The 17,748-nt window shown below is 39.0% G+C and overlaps 1 protein-coding gene across 2 annotated transcripts in view; it reads left to right on the top strand.

The window, feature by feature from the left end:
• Positions 1 to 9,685: 9,685 nt before the first annotated feature.
• Positions 9,686 to 17,748, top strand: part of WWP1 (WW domain containing E3 ubiquitin protein ligase 1) — a 58,972-nt gene continuing 50,909 nt past the window's right edge. For both annotated transcript variants that reach the window (XM_002199809.7, XM_012572051.5), the window contains exon 1: positions 9,686 to 10,075. The gene's annotated coding sequence lies outside the window, so the exon portion shown is untranslated. The remainder of the gene's footprint in view (positions 10,076 to 17,748) is intronic.

A 17,748-nucleotide genomic window follows, 5' to 3' on the forward strand; every position in this document is an offset into this window, starting at 1 on the left:
TCTGATCTCAAACCTTCAGGAGTTTTTAAAATGACTCAGATTCAAGGTGACTTACCATTAAAAAAATTACACATCCAAAATAATTTGAGTTCTCAGTTTGTTACTACATTAATATTTTATCCCTCCCATTCCATTGTGTCCCACTTTTGTTGGCTTTTGTTAACTATTTTTCTTTGCATTTTCTTTCATAAAATAAATAATAAAATAAACTAGTATACCAAGAAAAATCAACAAAATTGTTCTGTGATTTTCATCAATATGGCAAGACTAGCAAGCTCCTTAACAAAGTTAGCGTGCTACATCGTGGGAAAGAGGAGACAAAATAAAATACTTATATTTGAGAAAGGCAAGTTAACTCTCTCCTCCTAAATTTTGTTTTTATTCATAATAAAATCTTTGTCATTAGGGAACTTGCTAACTCACATTTTTACATTAATATAAATATTCAGAACAAGTTAAAATGTTTTAGCACTTTCAAATAAACTGTTATTTTGCCTAAAGCAAGTATCCAGAAACTTCACTGGATATTGCTGGAAACCCATTTTTTTAATATTGATGATTTAAATAGAATAATCAACTGTGTGAAAAGAACTACACCAGTCAATACACCTTTTCCCCCTAGTAATTTTTTTAAACAGGGATGAAAATGAGTCATGTTGTTAGGGTTCCAAACCTTTTTTTATAGGTAACACACCTGAAAAAGAACTATACTGGTGTATATTTCGTTGTTGTATGTTACATATTGTTTGTCCCTCAGGAATAGCCAATAATGGTTATAATGATATCAGTTTATAATACATCAATATTCTGATTTTGGAATTTAAAAAATTCCTCGTCCATCACTGTTCTCCTTTCAACCTTGCTTTCATTTCTCTCTCACCTACAATCCACTGAAGGTAAGAAAACTGATACACAGAACTATTTTATAAAAATAGGAACCATCCCAGAGGCCATATTCATAAAGGAGATGTTTTCTGTAATTCATCAGTACTTGGTAGAAAGCCATAGGAAAGTCCTACAGTTCACACACAGAGATGTGCAAGATAAGACTCACCCTTTAAAAACACAACTGATCTCCCACATATATCTTCCACATACCCACATATATCTTCCACATACCTTTGCCTGTAGGAATCTCTGCATGTGGAAATTCAGAACTAAGCCTCTTCTTCAGGGTCTTACATCAGACATAGAAATAACTATGGAAACCCTGTGTTTTCCAAACTAAAAATCATGGGCTTTTACTCTTGGTAGAATCTCATTTCCCTCTGCAATATCTCAAACAGCTGAACAGGAAATACGGACCTTCACTTAGTTGCATTACATGTGATATTGCCAATATTTTAGTGACCATGTCACAAACTGGTCCACCAAAGCAACACATGTCATGTAATTGAAGGCAGAAAACCAAAAAGAGCACAAAAGCAGCTCTCCTTCAAACATGTCTTTTGTCACTCCATCAGATTTGTGCTAAAAATTTTATGTGTTAAGCTGAATGTGCAGGATGTAGAAGAAAAAAAGCAATGCATTTTTAAAGGCTTTTAAAGAGCAGCAGTACACTGATTTCTACAGTAAACATTGAAGTGTTCGGTATTAATATTTAATTGGTTAAAACTCTCTATAAGTCATAAGAAAAGTGAAGTTTTAAAACCAAAAATTTAAAAATATTATTACTCCCATCAATACCTAAAAGATTTTAAATAGCAGACTACATTTACATAAGTATAAATTCTAAATTTCATTTTAAAACATACAACATGCACAAATTGCTAGTGAAATTTTAAGAATGATCTGGAGACAATGTGTCACAGATGCATTACAAGAGAATAATAAGGAAATCAAAAGTGGCAAAGTTAAACATTTCCTAGTTTTTTTTCCATTATCAGTTTAAACAGTCAGGGAAGACATGGTTTACTAAGATTGCCATGTTCTACCAAGGACGTGCATTGTCCTAAAACTGAAATGCATTTAACTGCATTAAACACTGGGATTACTTATAAAGAAACAAACAGTACTGTGCTGTTTCTTTATGAGTAATCCCAGTGTTTAATGCAGTTACCTGGCAAAAAAAAGACTTTCCCAAGCTGTTAAAACACATGCATGAATTTTTATGTCTATTTTATTACTAGTATACGTACAATACTGTGGCCTAATTCTTATGTCCAGCTGAGAAAAAGAAAAGGGGATTTTCAGAGACAAAAAAAAGTTCTAGGGCACAGAAGTTCAATAAACACACAGTTTATATTAAAGGAAGAGCGAACTCTCAGCTCTTAAATAAGCATGAACACTATACAAACCATTGTAATGTTAAGAAGAAGAATATATGGCTAAGTCTCAAAAATACAAATTTGAAGATTTCAATTTCTTAGTTTTTCTGATTAATGCTCAGAGAACATTCAACAAAAGCCAAAAACAATTTGCAGCTCAAACTGATGGCTGACTGGTTCACTTAGGCCATGCTCTGACAAAGGATAAACACAAATTAAATTCACTTGATCATTTTCAGTTACACAACCTAAATAGGGCAATAAAGAAAAAAGGACATAGGATTTCTTACAACAACCAAAATCTTGATTCTCTGACTGGGACCTCCAGATCACTACATTTCTCAACCTTTTCAACTGAAGGAGCACTTAACCTCTGGAAGCAAAACAAATTCAAAAGCCATCCTATGCTTACTGTGCCAAAGTAGAGACTTTGTCTTTTAGAGACAAGTGAAAATAAAGGTAAAAAATTAACCTAATTTTCATGTTCCTCTTCCCTTCTGCTTATATATAGGAGAGAATATGGCTGTGCAGGAATGTCTGGTTTTGACTTGCTTTTTGAGCTCTCTTTAGATTTTTATTGACCATCAATTACCCACAGACTATGAGCTGCATAGCATTGCTTTAGGTAGTGCTGCAATTAAATCACATCACCCAGTGAGCACTGGAACTAATGAACCTTGGTCTCTTAAAGATTTGTTTTTCATGGTTGATTGACTTTGGTGCCTAAGAATGCAAACTCCAACTGAAGCCTTCTCTTACGTAGGCATTTATAAGGGCTGGCTGGTTTATTGTTTACTCTCTCCCTACTCCCCATTCTCCAGTTGTTAATAGTGTGCAATTTAATGATGTAGCTTTTACTTTGTCTGCAGGCCTTCCAGGGAACATTTACAGAAGCTTTCTTCTATAGTCTACCGCCTATTTTCTCAAGGAAAAAGAATTTATCAGATTTACTAGACATGTTTGAAGTTGGCCTGTGAACTCAAAAAAGTTATTATGGAGATTTAAAGGTAATTGCACAGACTTGGTAAACATGGATCTTCCTTCCATGTGAATTGAGGATAAAATAACTCTGATTTTTTTTTTTTCCCAAAACTCATTGAAAATTTATTGGTGAGAAAAAATACAAAATATTGCCACTGGAATATGAACAGGATAAACCAAACTATTTGTCTTCCCTTATTTAAATGCTCTCCCCATAACTCATGCCTTCCAAACAACCCTATTCTCTTCCATTCTCCACCTCAAGGTGAGCTGCTCCCACACTCTTCTGTGACTTACCACGTGCACTGGGACTGGAGTCCCTTATTCTCCATTATCTGTCTCTGTACTCATCTCAGGCACCTAAGCCACATTCAGCTTACTCAATATTTGTGCTCAACCTCAGCCCCGCATCCAAGCCAGGAAAGCAGACATACTCCAAAAAAGTAACCCAGTACACAACAAGAGACTTCCAACAGTTGCTCAACGTTATCTGTCACAATTTCAAGACAGAAGTGAATTTACATTAATACATATCATGCTATTGTCAATGGGAAAACAGTACTTGATTAAAATATAATTGTATTTTAGCTGTCTTTCAAATACAGTACAATATGTTGACATAAAATCTAAGGTTTCTGATTTTAGAGAAGACCGTGCAGCACCAGAATTAAAGGAAATTACAATACAATCTCATTAGAATATAAAATGAGATGTATTGGTTTGTAAATTTCCCCCCCATACCCCCAAAATAAATATAACACTCTGTGCTGCTAAGAGATAGCACAGAAACAACAACCCTTTGACAAGTTGTTTTCATAGTTTTTTAGGATTTGGCACATAAACCTCTAGACTTACAAGAAAAAAGCAATAAATTGATTGCTGATTCACTGATGTCTCAATGATGATTACCAGATCTGAAAAGCTGACAGTATCAAGGTATTGAAATAACTGTATACGTGAACACATTTTGGAAGATATTTGTACACAAAAAAATACATTTTTTGGAACTGTAGATGAAAATCAATGAGTTTTAACCCCTCAATAATTAATTAATTCCTTAAAAATTTAAAACTTTTGAATTAACAATTTTTGGTCTTGGAAAAATGTGTAGGGAGAAGAATCTCCTTGGAAAAATGTGTAGGGAGAAGTAATTCCAAATTTGTAGACAAAGAAACTAATATCATCGAAACCCAGAGGCAAGAAATTTTATTGATTTATACTAACTGGAGTCAAGTCTTTGCAATTTTCATTTGAATTTCTCTACAATACTGCTTTAAAGATCTACTCATTTTAATGCAAACACCAAGCTGTTGTGAGGGATCAAGTTAAATTAAATGTACCCAAGGTGATTACTGCTATGTGTTATTTACACTACTACATATACAAAACCTTTATATTACAAACTTGAACATGATTGTGCCAACTATTGCACACATAATAGCAAAATCCGTATCTCACACCTTAAATGAGGAATAACATATGTATACCTCTGACAGATGGAAATAAATAAATAAATAGGACTAAATAATTGGATGGTGCAGTAACCAAGTTTCTTAACCATTGTGAAACTGGAGACTTTTAATTATATACAGTAAAAAGTGACTAAAGTAGGATTCTACTGTAAGTGCAACATCAAAAAAACCACATAACAACATAGGGACAAACCCTTATCCCTTACTTACCATATAAATAAGACATTTTGTAAGGACAATACATGTTTAAGGTATAATATTACAGACAAAAGCATGTATATAAGTCGAACATACACATACTCATTCTGCTTTCTGAACGCAACACCCATGGAATCTGGGAGAGCAATATGAGAAGACTCTGACCGAATGCCAAAAGTGCAGACATTCAGTTGTTATAGGGAGTGTTTATTGTCCTGGAGCAGGAGCCAATATTGTGCATTGAAAAACCATTGATTAAAATGTCTGAACACTGTTGGGATGCAGGACCAGAAACTAAAACTTCCCAGCTGCTCTAGCTCATGTTCCCGAGCTGCTGAGTTGTCCGGCATTACCCTGCTGCACTACTTCAGTGGGCCTCTGCAAAGCTCCACAAAGCTGGCACAGGAAGGATCATCCTTGTCCCAAATGAGACAGCACTAATTGGTCACAGCCTGACTTGAAAAGAGATTGGTTTGCCTTTAGGAGGGCACAGAACACAGATTGTTTTAGGTTCTGAGTTCTCCAACCATGACATTCTAATGCCTGGCGATCACTGCTACCATGTTGCTCCCTGCTTCTGTCCTCACTGTAGCCTCTGTACCCTGTATTGATTTCAGATCTTTTCCGTACTGGATACACCTTTAACCACACTTCCCTGATTCACCCTTCCACAGATCTTAGGTGACATATTACCCACCACCTGGACCCAAAATAAATTAGGCATAAGCCAAGTAGTATTTTTTTTACTGCAATAAAGACATCAGGTGCCTGCTGCCAATGTCTACAGACACTGAGTACATCCACTGGCAGACTTGGGTGACTTGGTTCTGTGGCTTGTGCTTTTGAAGGTAAAATTTGCGTTTTATCTAAACCACAATTCAGGTGCCTAAATGCTTTTTTGAATATGGTCCAAAGAAACTTGTCCAAAATTTTTCTTACTCTGCATGAGTTTTGTAATAATAAATCTCCATGTAAAAAAACAAAAAAAAAACCCAACAACAATGAAGGACATTTTCCCTCTACTCTCATTAGAAACATTTTCCTCCCCTGCACCACCCCCCCCCCCCACCCCAGCAGATTTGGAACTTAGGGCTGAATAAGCAATCTTCATAACCATTTGCATTTAAGGCTTGTATCATAAAACTTTGCTCATTTCAAACAGAAACCACACCGACTAGTTTTGTGTGCCTTTGCTCAGGTGAAATCAGCTTTCATTGGAGTCTATTAATGGCAGAAATATTTGGTTTCAGCCTCATGTTTTCCTACTGCATTACTGTTAAGGAAGTTGGAACATTACACTTCACTTACACTTTTCTACAGAAGTTTTTAAACTATTCTGCAACATTCAGGGACTGTAGTTTAACACAAAGCTTTTGCAAAATGTTAGAGAAATCAAAGAAACAGAAGTGCAAATAGATGGTATTGTACAGTAATTTTATGGGCTGAGAAAGTCATTAATTTGCAATTGTACTGGTTTACTGCCTATTGAGGTCTACAAGAGTTCTACAGAACTATAAATTAAGCAAAACTACTGTCACTCAGACTTTCCAATTAAAGGCTAGTAGAGCCCACTGCCACTCCTGTTTGGGCAGCTACAACAGAGAAACAATTAGTGAAAAGGTAAGATATAATTCCAGACACTGGTTACACTCTGGTCTATTAAAACCTAGATATTGCAATAGCCTGTCTGAAAATCCATGCTTATCAAGTGTACATTGTCCAAGTATGCCAGAGAAGATCTATTAAAATCTGAGGATAAGCCCAGTATATTCTGGAGTCTGTTTTATAGAGATCTGGTCTGAATCCAAGTTCTCCAAAACTGTCCTTACTTTGTAAAGAGTAAAGGAAAAAAATTAGTCAGAAATACACAAGGAGATGCTGTTAAAATCTTTCACTAGTATCATAAATTACTATCTCAGGAATGTTGTGTATAGAACATACTCTTATATTTATTGAAATCTTCATGCAGACCCTCTTGCAAAATTCCAGCTTTGGTTGATTTGTTTTGGTAAATTTAGTGGCTTATCAAATGTTACGTGAGGTTAACTTTTGTAAAGGGATAGTGAAGGGGTTAATAAAAACTCTTTATTTCACCCTACAAAGAACAAAACTCTAAGGTAACAAGGACACCCAGACCTACGTTAATTCCTGTTAGCCTTCAGCACTGTATGATAGTCTGTAATCTTTTCTGGCCAAAACAAAGAAGAAAACAAACAAACAAACAAACAAAGGTACTTATCTGCAAAATGAAGACGCTGTATTTGCACTTTCTCAGGTATAAGTATACACATATAACTCCATAACTTGAATGTTGTCAGCAAGTTGTCAATGCATGGCTTTTAACCATTAAGTAGTTAATACTATCAGGGGACTGGAACGTGAGATGGCTCTTCTATGAAGACAGGCTGAGAACATAGGCATTGCTCAGCCTGGAGAACAGAAGGCTCTTGGAAGATCTTATAGCACCTTCTAGTCCCTAAAGAGGCCTACAAGAAAACCAGAGAGGGACTTTTTACCATGTAGATGTAGAGATAGGACAATAGGGAATAGCTTTAAGCTGAAGGACAGTAGGTTTAGATTAGATATTAAGAGGAAATTCTTTACTGTGAGGGTGGTGAGACACTGGAACATGTTGCCAAGAGAAGTTGTGGATGCCCCATCCCTGGAAGTGTTCAAATACAGGTTGGATAAGGCTCTGAGGAAAACCTGGTCTAGTGGAGGGTGTCCCTACTCATGGTAGGGAGGGTGGGGAACTCGATGAACTTAAAGGGGCTTTTCAATCTAAATGGTTCTATTATTCTATGTTTCCATTACCTACTATTCTAAAAGTAGTCAGAAATATTGAAGAGGTTTTATAAGACATTTAAAACCTAACTTGTGGCATTAAAATACTTGGGACATTTTGCATTCATTCGGGATCAAATGTCTTTTAAGATGGAAGAATACTTGGAATGTCACTGTTCCCCAAAGTGAGACAAATGTATGACAAAATTTGTTTTGAAACAGGGAGGAGGGAAGCCAGAAAAGCCCATAACTTGTCTACAGAGTATTAATTAACTACACACTTGTCATACTTCATAAGGCAAGAAAGAAGAACTTTGAAATTTTACACATATAATAAGAAGTAGTGCTCATACTTTCTACGAAGTATCAGCATTAGATTACTGATATTAGTAACAAGCAAAGTTTTATAGAAGAGAAATTACTATCTTCTGCAAAGACCAGAAATAGAATGGTTCCATGTACATCTTCACCCAACCTTTGCAGCTGGGAACATAATTCTACATCCATTTCAATTAGATTGCTTTACACTAGAAAAACAAACAGCCAGGAAAGTGAGATGGAGCATGTTACCACACTCTGAAAGTGCTACCACAATATTGTAAAAGTGGTTCCTTGTAGTAAGCAAGTTCCTAATTTTGAACAATCTCAGAACTAAAGAGGGACTCTAGTTTTCTTTAAATGCAAGTTCTAATTGTTGTAGAGAAAATAGTATATGCTGAATTCTGTAAATCAGAAGGATTAACTTGGTTGGCTTGCAATAACAACTAGGTTGCTAATTGCATACAGCTCATCTTACTGCCCATGCCAGATATTGTGAGTGTAGAGCCCATATATTCTGTTACATTTGCTGTGTACAGAAGCTCAAACCATCACAGTTTTCAGTCACTTGTATTACCAGTCAAGAGAAGACCAGTATTTTTTATTCTAGAATACTCTAAGATACTTTTACAGCTGGACTGTAAATACTGTTTCCTTTGCAAACTCTGTTTGGAAACTTTGTTTTCCCGTAGATTTTCTAAGAAGAATGAATAGGTAGGAAAGTAGCACTTTTGAGAGTATTCCTTTTATTGCCTGGAGGAATTTACATGCCCAAATCAGATTGCTGGCCCCCATGTTGTTTTTTAAGAATAATGAAATACCAGACGTTGCTGAAAGCTGCTTCAGGGTCTCATATTGTAAGCTTTTGTTCCTTTCAATTAACAGTAGTGCTGGACTTCCTGGGACAACCACTCAAAGGTCTTGTTTATGCCCGAAAGTTCGTGCTGTGACTGCCTCCACACTCCACAGCGTTATGTTGTACGGTAGGAAGACAAAGCTTCATTAGTCTTCAATGTAAGACACAACTTTAGCTCCACATATTTGTGCATATGTAACTAGTTTTGGGTTTGTAAGTCCGCAGGGGAGGCCTGAGACTCCTGCCAGGGGAAAGCCGGCCGGGGCTGTCGGGGGTGCCGCCGGGCGGGCGGTGTCTCGCCCCGCAGCGGGGCTGCTCTGCGCCGCTGCCGAGGGCCGCGCGGAGCTGCCCTTCCCTGCCGCCCCGGGACGGGAAGGGCTGCGTTACTCAGAGAGGGGGAAGAGGTTCCGCGGTGGAGGACGGGGACCGGCCGGGGGACCGCGCCGCTCTGTCAGGGCGGCAGAGGCTCCCGGCGGGGCGCAGCAGCCCGCCCTGCCGGGGAGGAAGGGCGGGAGGCGCTGGAGGAGACACCCCCCGCCTTTATCGCTCGCACCGCACCGGGGTGTGCTGGCTCTCGGCGCCGCACAGGAGCCTTGTCGGGGGACAGCGACTTGCAGGAGCCCTCCTTATCCTGCCCCAGCAGGCTCTGTCCCGCGGACCGTGCCCCGGGGCTGCAGCCCGGCCCCGCCTGTCCCGAAGTCGACTCTGTGCTCTCGGCTCTTCTCCCCGCCGCGGCGCCCGACTTGGTTCAGCCCGGGGCAGGCGCTAGGAATAAGCCCTGTCCCCTTTGAAGAGCCTCGGTTCAGGCTCGCCTCTTCCCTCCCACCGCCGCTGCGCAGTGCTCGGTGCCGACTGGGCCCTCCCGCCGGGGCGGCTCCAGCGGCTCCGGCTGCAGCTCCACAAGTTCCTGCTGCCCGTGCCCCGGGCGCGCGCACGAGGCTGGCCCGGCCGTCGGGGGCGCCCGGCGGGAGCAGCGGGAGCGGCGGCGGGAGCGGCGCCGGGAGGGGCGGGAGGAGGGCTGTTGTGCGGGAGCCGCCGATGCCGCTGTGAGATGGCATCATTCTGCGCGGCGGCGGCGGCGGAGCGCGGCGCGGAGGGGTGAGGAGCCGCGGCGGCGGCGAGGAAGCGAAGAAGAAGAAGAAGAGGAGGGTGGAAGGAAGGAGAAGGAGGCGGCAGCAGCTGTGAGGCTGCGAGCCACGGTAAGGGCACAAACCAGGCTGTGCCGCAGCCGCTTTGGTTTGCGGTCTCGTCCGGCAGAAACACGGCTGCCGTCCTCGCCGCCGCTCGGCCGTGGGCAGCCAGGGGGGTGGGCGCTGCACGGGTGCGATCTGCCCCTGTCACCGAGGGGCGGGGAGGAGGGGAATGGGCGTGGGGGCTAAAATGGCGAAGGGAGCCGTAGTGAGGTCTCGGTCTCTCCTTTCCGGCACTTGGACTCGTCGCACCCCTCGGGCTCTACTGGCGGGGGGCGGTGGCTGTTGCTTCTCCCCTCCCGATGCCCCGCATGGTGTTCGGAGAATTGCTCCTTCCCTGCCGTCTCCCGCTCTGGCTCGCGTCTGGACAGGGCTGAGGGCCCCTGGGCCCGCACCTGGCGAGGGGAGGGAGGGTCGGGGCTGTGGTGAGCCTGTGTCTCTGTGGGGCCGGGGGAGAGGGAGGGGGAGTGTCGCCGGTGTCCGGTGTCAGGCGAATAACCTTGTTTATTCCTGGCTACGGCCTTTGCGAGGGTGACTGCGGGCTGAGTCGTGACCTGTGTCAACGCTGAGTGGATTGCGAGAGGCTTTAGTGGCCAGGAGTCAGTGAGGCAGCTCCACGGCCGGCCCTGGCTTATGTGCGGGCTGGAAGCAGAGGAGAAGGATATTGTTACGTTTCTGTTCACCTTCCTTTGGCGAAACCGGGGACGGAGGAGGTGAAGAGCCGTGTCCCCTCCTCGCTGCGCTGCTGTCGCCCCTCACGGTGCCAGCGCAGGGAACACGAGGTGTTCTCGGTCAGCGCTCAGGTTATAGGTGTCTGCTCGTCTCTCGGGGTCCCTGCGATGGGTGTTCGCCTGAGCAGACTGTGTGAATTGAAGACCTCAAAAGACGTGTTTGTGTCCTTTAGCTTTGTTTATGTTGTTGAAAAATGTTACAACTCAGTGTGTTTATTTTCTTGATTTTATTTGTTGTTGTCTTATTTTTGGAATGATACCAATTCTCATCCCAGTTTAACTAGGATGATCTAGCTCTGCTTCCAGATCTATAAATGTTTAAACTGTACATCAAAGAGAGAAAAGGCCTATACACCATCTAATCATTTTAATGGGAGCTCTTCGATGTTTGGGTGAAACTGTAAAAAAAGGTGTTCATAGTTCAGCTGCATTTTCACAGGGCAGCTGTATTTTATAAAAAGTAATCAGGATGCCATGGATGGAAAAAAACTCAGGTTGTGCAAGTTTAATAATACTGGTTTACTAGGAGATGCAATCACGGACTGCAGGTAGCTGTGTTATATATGGTCATACCTGTAAAAGACAGTATGATCTTCATAGTAATAAGTCTACTCTTAAAATTGGTATACTGGTTTAATCTCTGTAACACAGAAACAAATGGACTGATATTAGCTGTGGTAATGCTTTACTAACTTGAACTGGTTGTATATTTAAAAAAAAAATTTCCATACTGCCTTATCTGAATCCATGTTGGTCCAGATCTAAACTGAATAACTATCTAGGGTTGATTTAAATACTAAAAAAGATTAAATAAATTTACTTAGAGAAGAAAATCTGAGAATTTTTCATCCTTTTGAGAAAAATTTTACAGCTGCAAAAGCACAATTTACTTGGATTCACGACAAAGATGCTTTCAAATGGGGCAACTAGAAATACTTTTGGTTGATGCTGCTTGTGAACTTGTGGGTTTAGAATCCCTGTATCACCTCTTCAGTGTGGATTTTGAGCTATATTTTAAAGGTCTAGTCTTGTAAGTGCTTCTAGCTTGAGCAGCTTAGTACTATCCGTGGACTTCCCCCAGTGACACTGTAGAATAATTCCCTTAAATACAAAATTATACTTGAAAGCTTGAGAGCTTTGGACTGATTTATTCTCTTGGTATGGGACATTTTGTTACCAAAAGAATACGGATTATTTTTGTTTGTAAAACAGTTTGCATTTGTTGCTAAATATCAGTAAAAAACCACTGTAAGCCAGTATGTTTTTGTTAAAGGGTTTTCAATAAAGTTTAAATAATCACTTTGCCTACAAGTGCTTCTTAAATCGCAGGAAAACTGATGGAGTTCAGAGCCAACCCCTTTTCTTGAGTCTGTGGAAGCCTTGGAAGGAGGAATGTCTGCTAGTTTTACTGCGTTTCATCTTCCTTTTTATCTTTCAGTATGAAGTTGGAAATTTTGATAAGTTGGAATTTCTACCCACTTCCCTGTTATTTTTCGTGGAAGAATGTGTGTGGGGAAAGAGATTCCTTCTGGGTTTTGGACAGGAAGAATCAGAAGTAAGGATCTACAACAGGGAGTTGGTATCACATTCAATTTCTTCATACTTCTTATGCCATTAAAACATTAGACTTAAAAACTAAGGTGCCGTGATTGGAAATATCATGACCTAAACCATGTCTGTTAATTGGAAATGGCTTCTCTTTATGCATTTAAAGCAAATACTCATTGTTAGCTTAAAAAAAGTCCTGCAACCACAAAAACCCCCAAGTTCATTTTAGAATTGAGATAATGAAGTGTGAAGGCTAGGTGAGGTAATGAATGGAGTGATAACCAATATAAGTGCTTGCTGCAAGCTGTCTTTAAGTGATTCTTTTAAGTTACTTTTAGCTGTGTTAAAAAAATTCTTCCAAAGGACTGAAAAGGAGTGAAGCTGCTGATAAAAATGTTCTTTTAGGCAAGCCTTGTACTGCACTCGCCTGCGTCTGCAGAGTATAACATTCACCTGAGTTAAAAAAAAAAAAAGAAAAAACCCTTCTGGCTCTGCCAGAAAATCAGTTGTATAGTGACTCAAAATCAGAAAAGCTGCTCCAGTGTGCCTGTAATAAGTATGTAAACTGGGGCAGGATTCCCCAGTTTCTATGGTAGTGTCATATTAGCAAAAATCCTGTTATTTTTCCTGTCCTTGCGAAACTTGTAAATCAGAACTGCTGAACTCTTCCTTTGAATTCTGAGTTATGCAATACATAGTGACACTCTTCTATATTCTTAGGTCTGTTCCCCAATGCAGGCTATAAGTCCTTCTTTCAAAGTTTTTTGCCAGTGCATTAGTAGGCCACTTTCTGTGTTGGTGTTCATTCAAATTTACTGTAGTATGCTGGAGTTCTCCTGTGGTTGCATAAAGTGGCCATAGGTAAGGATCATTGGAAATACTGGAGGTGTCACCACTGTTTTCTTGAAGAAAAATAGTCTAGCTGGAAAGAGAAATCTCCTCTACTTATCAGCAGGAGTTGGGAGTGTCCAGAAGAGGCATTCCAAAGGCTTGTAAAAAAGAAGTCTTAAGAGGGGTGCACTATCTTTCCCTGCCCTGCCACTCTCCCCTGTAGAACACTGACATGGCACATGATACCTTTAAGAGAGAGTAAGAGGGAATTTTTTGTTTTTAATTGCTTTTTGTATGTGAAAGGCTCTAATTACTGCTGCTTACAATATGTATGTGCTGTGTTTGAGGACCCGATAGTTCAATCAGAAGCGTATTTAAGTTTAGCTCTGTTTTCCAAGTGTAGTGTTGCTTTAGAGAGAAACACTGGAGCTTCCAGGGAAGCTGCCAGCTGTCAGAGTGGTTATAGGATGTCAGAATTGTTTACAGGGGAGAGTACTAGGGTTTTTTTGGTTTTGTTTTTGCCTTTTTTTAAAAATTTCTTAGCATTGCAGGGAAAGTATGTCAGGAGAACCTTTAGGTTTCTTTTATATATAGGTCTACTAATTATTGCACATAGAGTAAGAAGCAATTAGTCATTGCAGGTTTACATGACTGTTCTGCTGTAGTTCTGTAGCAAACTATGTATGACAAAGAAACAAATATATTTTGATTCCCTCTCCCCTGAGTCAGTCTTGAGGACTGTGTAAATTGTTAATCTAATGTATGGTTTGATAATTCAGTACTGTTAAAAAAATCACTTTTAAAATCCTGTTAAAAGAGAATATGGCTTTGGATTTAACTTATAAATTCTATGGATTTTGAAGAGTCAATTGAAATTTACTGAGCTGGTTGTGTTACTTTAGAATGGCTTTTGACTGAAATAAAGTCATCAATAAAATTGGAGTGAAGCATATGTTTAACAAAGCAGATTACGTTCTTCGGGTTTTATTAACCACCATTTTTCTTTCCATTGGAGTATGTTAGATATGCTTATGTTCTGCTTTAAATGGCTAGCATCTGAGCATACTTAAATGTAACCGGTTCAAAACCTGAATACTTTTCTCTGAATAAAATTATCTGTTACACAGTAGGACAATCTCTTGATTTGCCTTATGTATAAATGGCATTGAGAATGCAAATGCATATTCGTAACTGACAACTTGAGTAGTTCAAAAAGCATAGAAGTACTCCCATCTACTTTGATTCCATTAGGATTTTAGGCTTATTTTGTGCAGGATGTTGTCTTGAAGATAGAAGAAAGCAATTTAAAAACTGATGAGAAGGGCAAGTCGGATTCTAAAGATAAGCAGCAAAATAATTCTTGTTTATGCATTTAAGTGTCTTCACCTTGCAGCCTGAAGTGGGCAGAGGAGAGCTCTCATCTGTGCTTCTGTGAGCACAGAGAGCAGTAAACAGGATACTGTGCACACATTTCTCATTACTGGGGTTTTTAACCCAGATCTTTTGCTATAAGATCTGAATGGAGCTAGAGATTATCAGAAGAATCCTTTAAAAAAGGAAGCAACTAAAAACTTTTATCTGTTCCTCATATAGGTGGGTGAAAAATATAAGAGGACTTTGGATTGTATGCACATTTCAAGGTAGCCAGAAATTTCTCAGTATAAATCAAATCAAATAGGTTGTAGTTTTAGAATTGGCTAAAGTAAACAGGAAAGATAAAGTTGATAATCTGTAAAATTGCACAATATACTTTGGCATCAGAATTGAAAAAATAACACATATCCAGTTTTGAAACTGTTCTGTGGTAGTTCTTGAGAAATTCAGAAAAACTTTTGTTTGTTGTTTATAAGGATGAAGTAAAACTGCTGAACAGATCATGATATCTTAGTCTTGAAAGCTGACCTTGTTTTTACTAACTGGTGTACCAAAATTACATACACAATTCTCTTTTGTATTTTCTAGCATCTGTGATGATGTAAAATTATGTTTTTAAATATAACAATTAAAAAGCAAAATAAAATATAAGAGGAAAGCTCAATAGAAGATGAATAGTAATAGGATTGGAAAACTTCCCTTTTCTCCTCAGGTTGGAAGTGTGGAAGCTGCTTCTTCTTAAATTTTAGTTCCCTTTTTTCTTGCATTCTTGGCACAATTTATTTTCCACTTCCAGCTGTCTTTGTACAGTGTTATCTTTTTAAAAAACAATCACTTTTCTTACTTAGTAGCTGAAAAGATTCTGGGCTTAAAAAAAAAAAAAGAAAGAAAAATATGTATTTTGATTTCAAGGTGCCAGTTACAAGGACAGGAAAAAATCAGTTACTACTGAAATCTGATGAAAGACTGATATCTGTATGTCATTCCAAAATAAAATAAATCCCTGGCTGAATGTCTTGCAAGAGACTGCTGACAAAATGTTGTGGGATAGTGAGTTAGGCTGCATTGTTAAGGGAGTAGATATGGGAAAGAAAACTATTTTGAATCTTAGTTCATAATGTGGTGAAAAGTCTTCTGCTAATGAACTGACAAAATCTTTAGGTAATGAAAATATTTATTGAGTAGTGAAAGTTGAACCTTCAGATGGAAATAACAGTGAGTGGTATAATATTTGGTCATAGGTACATTTTTTGTGTTAACATAGGAGACCTAATGTGTGTTGGGAAGAGTAGCTACAACTATTCCTCAAAATGAGGTGTAATGAAGTATTTGGTAAGAAGAACCAAAGAAAAACCTAAAAGAACCATAGTTAAGAATTGTTTTACAAAAATGTCCCATCAGGAATGGAGTAAAAATCTAAATGTTGGAATGTGTTCAGAATATAACATATATGAGCTTACACACTATTTTTATATTACTTACATAAGCATATTTGTTACTATTCTATGGTAAATGGTTTTGGGAATTGTCCAGATATTTTACAAATGAACTGTTGGGTTTCTTTGTTGTTTGTATTCAGTGTTTGATCAGGAAAATATAACTGATTGAGGAGAAAACTATCAGAGTAGTACAGCTTCTGTGCAATTAAAATGAAAAAAGTTGTTAATTTTTGGCATTAAATAAAAGTGAAGAGAGGCCTCTAGCAGAGGCCCACAGAACCCTAAATATTAAATATATTAAATACAGCTTTCAGTCCATGCTTTTAATCCTGTGTCATACAACTAAACAAAGAGGTGTTAGAGCACACTTTGAAAAGCTGTGGAGGGTAGTCTATCAAGAAGTAATTCTTAGACAATTTGGTTGTGATTGACTGATGTATGATTCAAAATAAGCAATAAAAAGACAAGGAGAAAATCCATTGTTAAGAAATAGGGATTTTAATAAAAAAGATCATACACGGATTGTACTTTAGTACATAAACTAAATGCATTTTAAAGTACTTTCAAAGAGCAAGTACTCTAGACTATACTCTAGACTGCCCACTGTAGCCTTTTTTGTTACAGTTTGGTTTGGTTATTTTGAATATAACTGTCAGGGACAGCCTACTTTCAGAGTTGGTTGCTGTTCTTGTTTCTTTTATAAATCTGTAGTGCTGGTTGCTTCAGTTTCAAAGCTTTAAAGGCTATAAGAAATCAAAAATCATTAAATAAATCTTTATTAGCAGGGACATATACTTTGGGCTTATTTTCCTGCATATTTGGACATTTTGTATTTCAAGACCTCCCTTACAACAGAGGGGAACTAAGAAAATTTTTCTAGATGTTTAATGACACTCCACAGCTTAAAAACTGGTGTTTCTAAAGGGTGATATAGAAGATGTAGGAATAGACTGAAGAATAAAACAGACAATGTCATCATGCCACTCTTTCTGTGCACAGTGCATTCCTAGCTTGAATGAATGCTTTTTTCAACTTTTGGTATTTTTTCAACTTTTCCATGTCTGCCCTGTCTTGAAAGCTGTACAGTACAACTGGGGAAGGCACAGTTGTACTGTGTCCAAGAAAGGACAGCAAGAGGAAGAGAGATTCATATGGATGAAGACTAAGAGAATGACTAAGCATTTTTAATGCTCTTGAGTCCTGTGTATTGACCATATGTGTATATTTTGTGGGTAAAGAATGGTGGAGATGCTTGTCTTTCCTTTAATATCAACCCTACAAGTCCCTTGAAAATCAACCTGAATTAGGGAATAACTTTGACATCCTTCAGTGGGAAGCTGGTCTTTTCTGTGCACTTTTTCGTAGCTGCCTGGTTTCAATGCAGTGTTGTTCTCAAGAATAAGCTGTTAATCATTTTAAGTTTTATAACTTAGTCTTTAGCTTTTCTCTAGAAAGGATACTGACTTTCGTGAGAGTGTGTTTTCATTCACTGTTGCTTTTGTAATGATGTGTTAAATCATATGCAGGGTATTACTGTGGTTCAGTACGGGCCCTTGAGAAGTCAAACTTTGGGTCCTTCTGGTAAGACTTGTGTTTTATAAATTTTCAGGTTCTCAACTTGTGATTTTTTTTTTTTTTGTAGTTAAATTCTGGAATCAGATTAACTCAGACTAAAATTGGATTGGAAAATAATTAGCAGAAACAGGCAACTCTTTGTTTTAAGATGTGAGAATTATTCATCAGCTTAGAGCCTTGGTAA

Source organism: Taeniopygia guttata, chromosome 2 (genome assembly GCF_048771995.1).
Source record: "Taeniopygia guttata chromosome 2, bTaeGut7.mat, whole genome shotgun sequence".
NCBI classification, from domain to species: Eukaryota; Metazoa; Chordata; class Aves; order Passeriformes; family Estrildidae; genus Taeniopygia; species Taeniopygia guttata.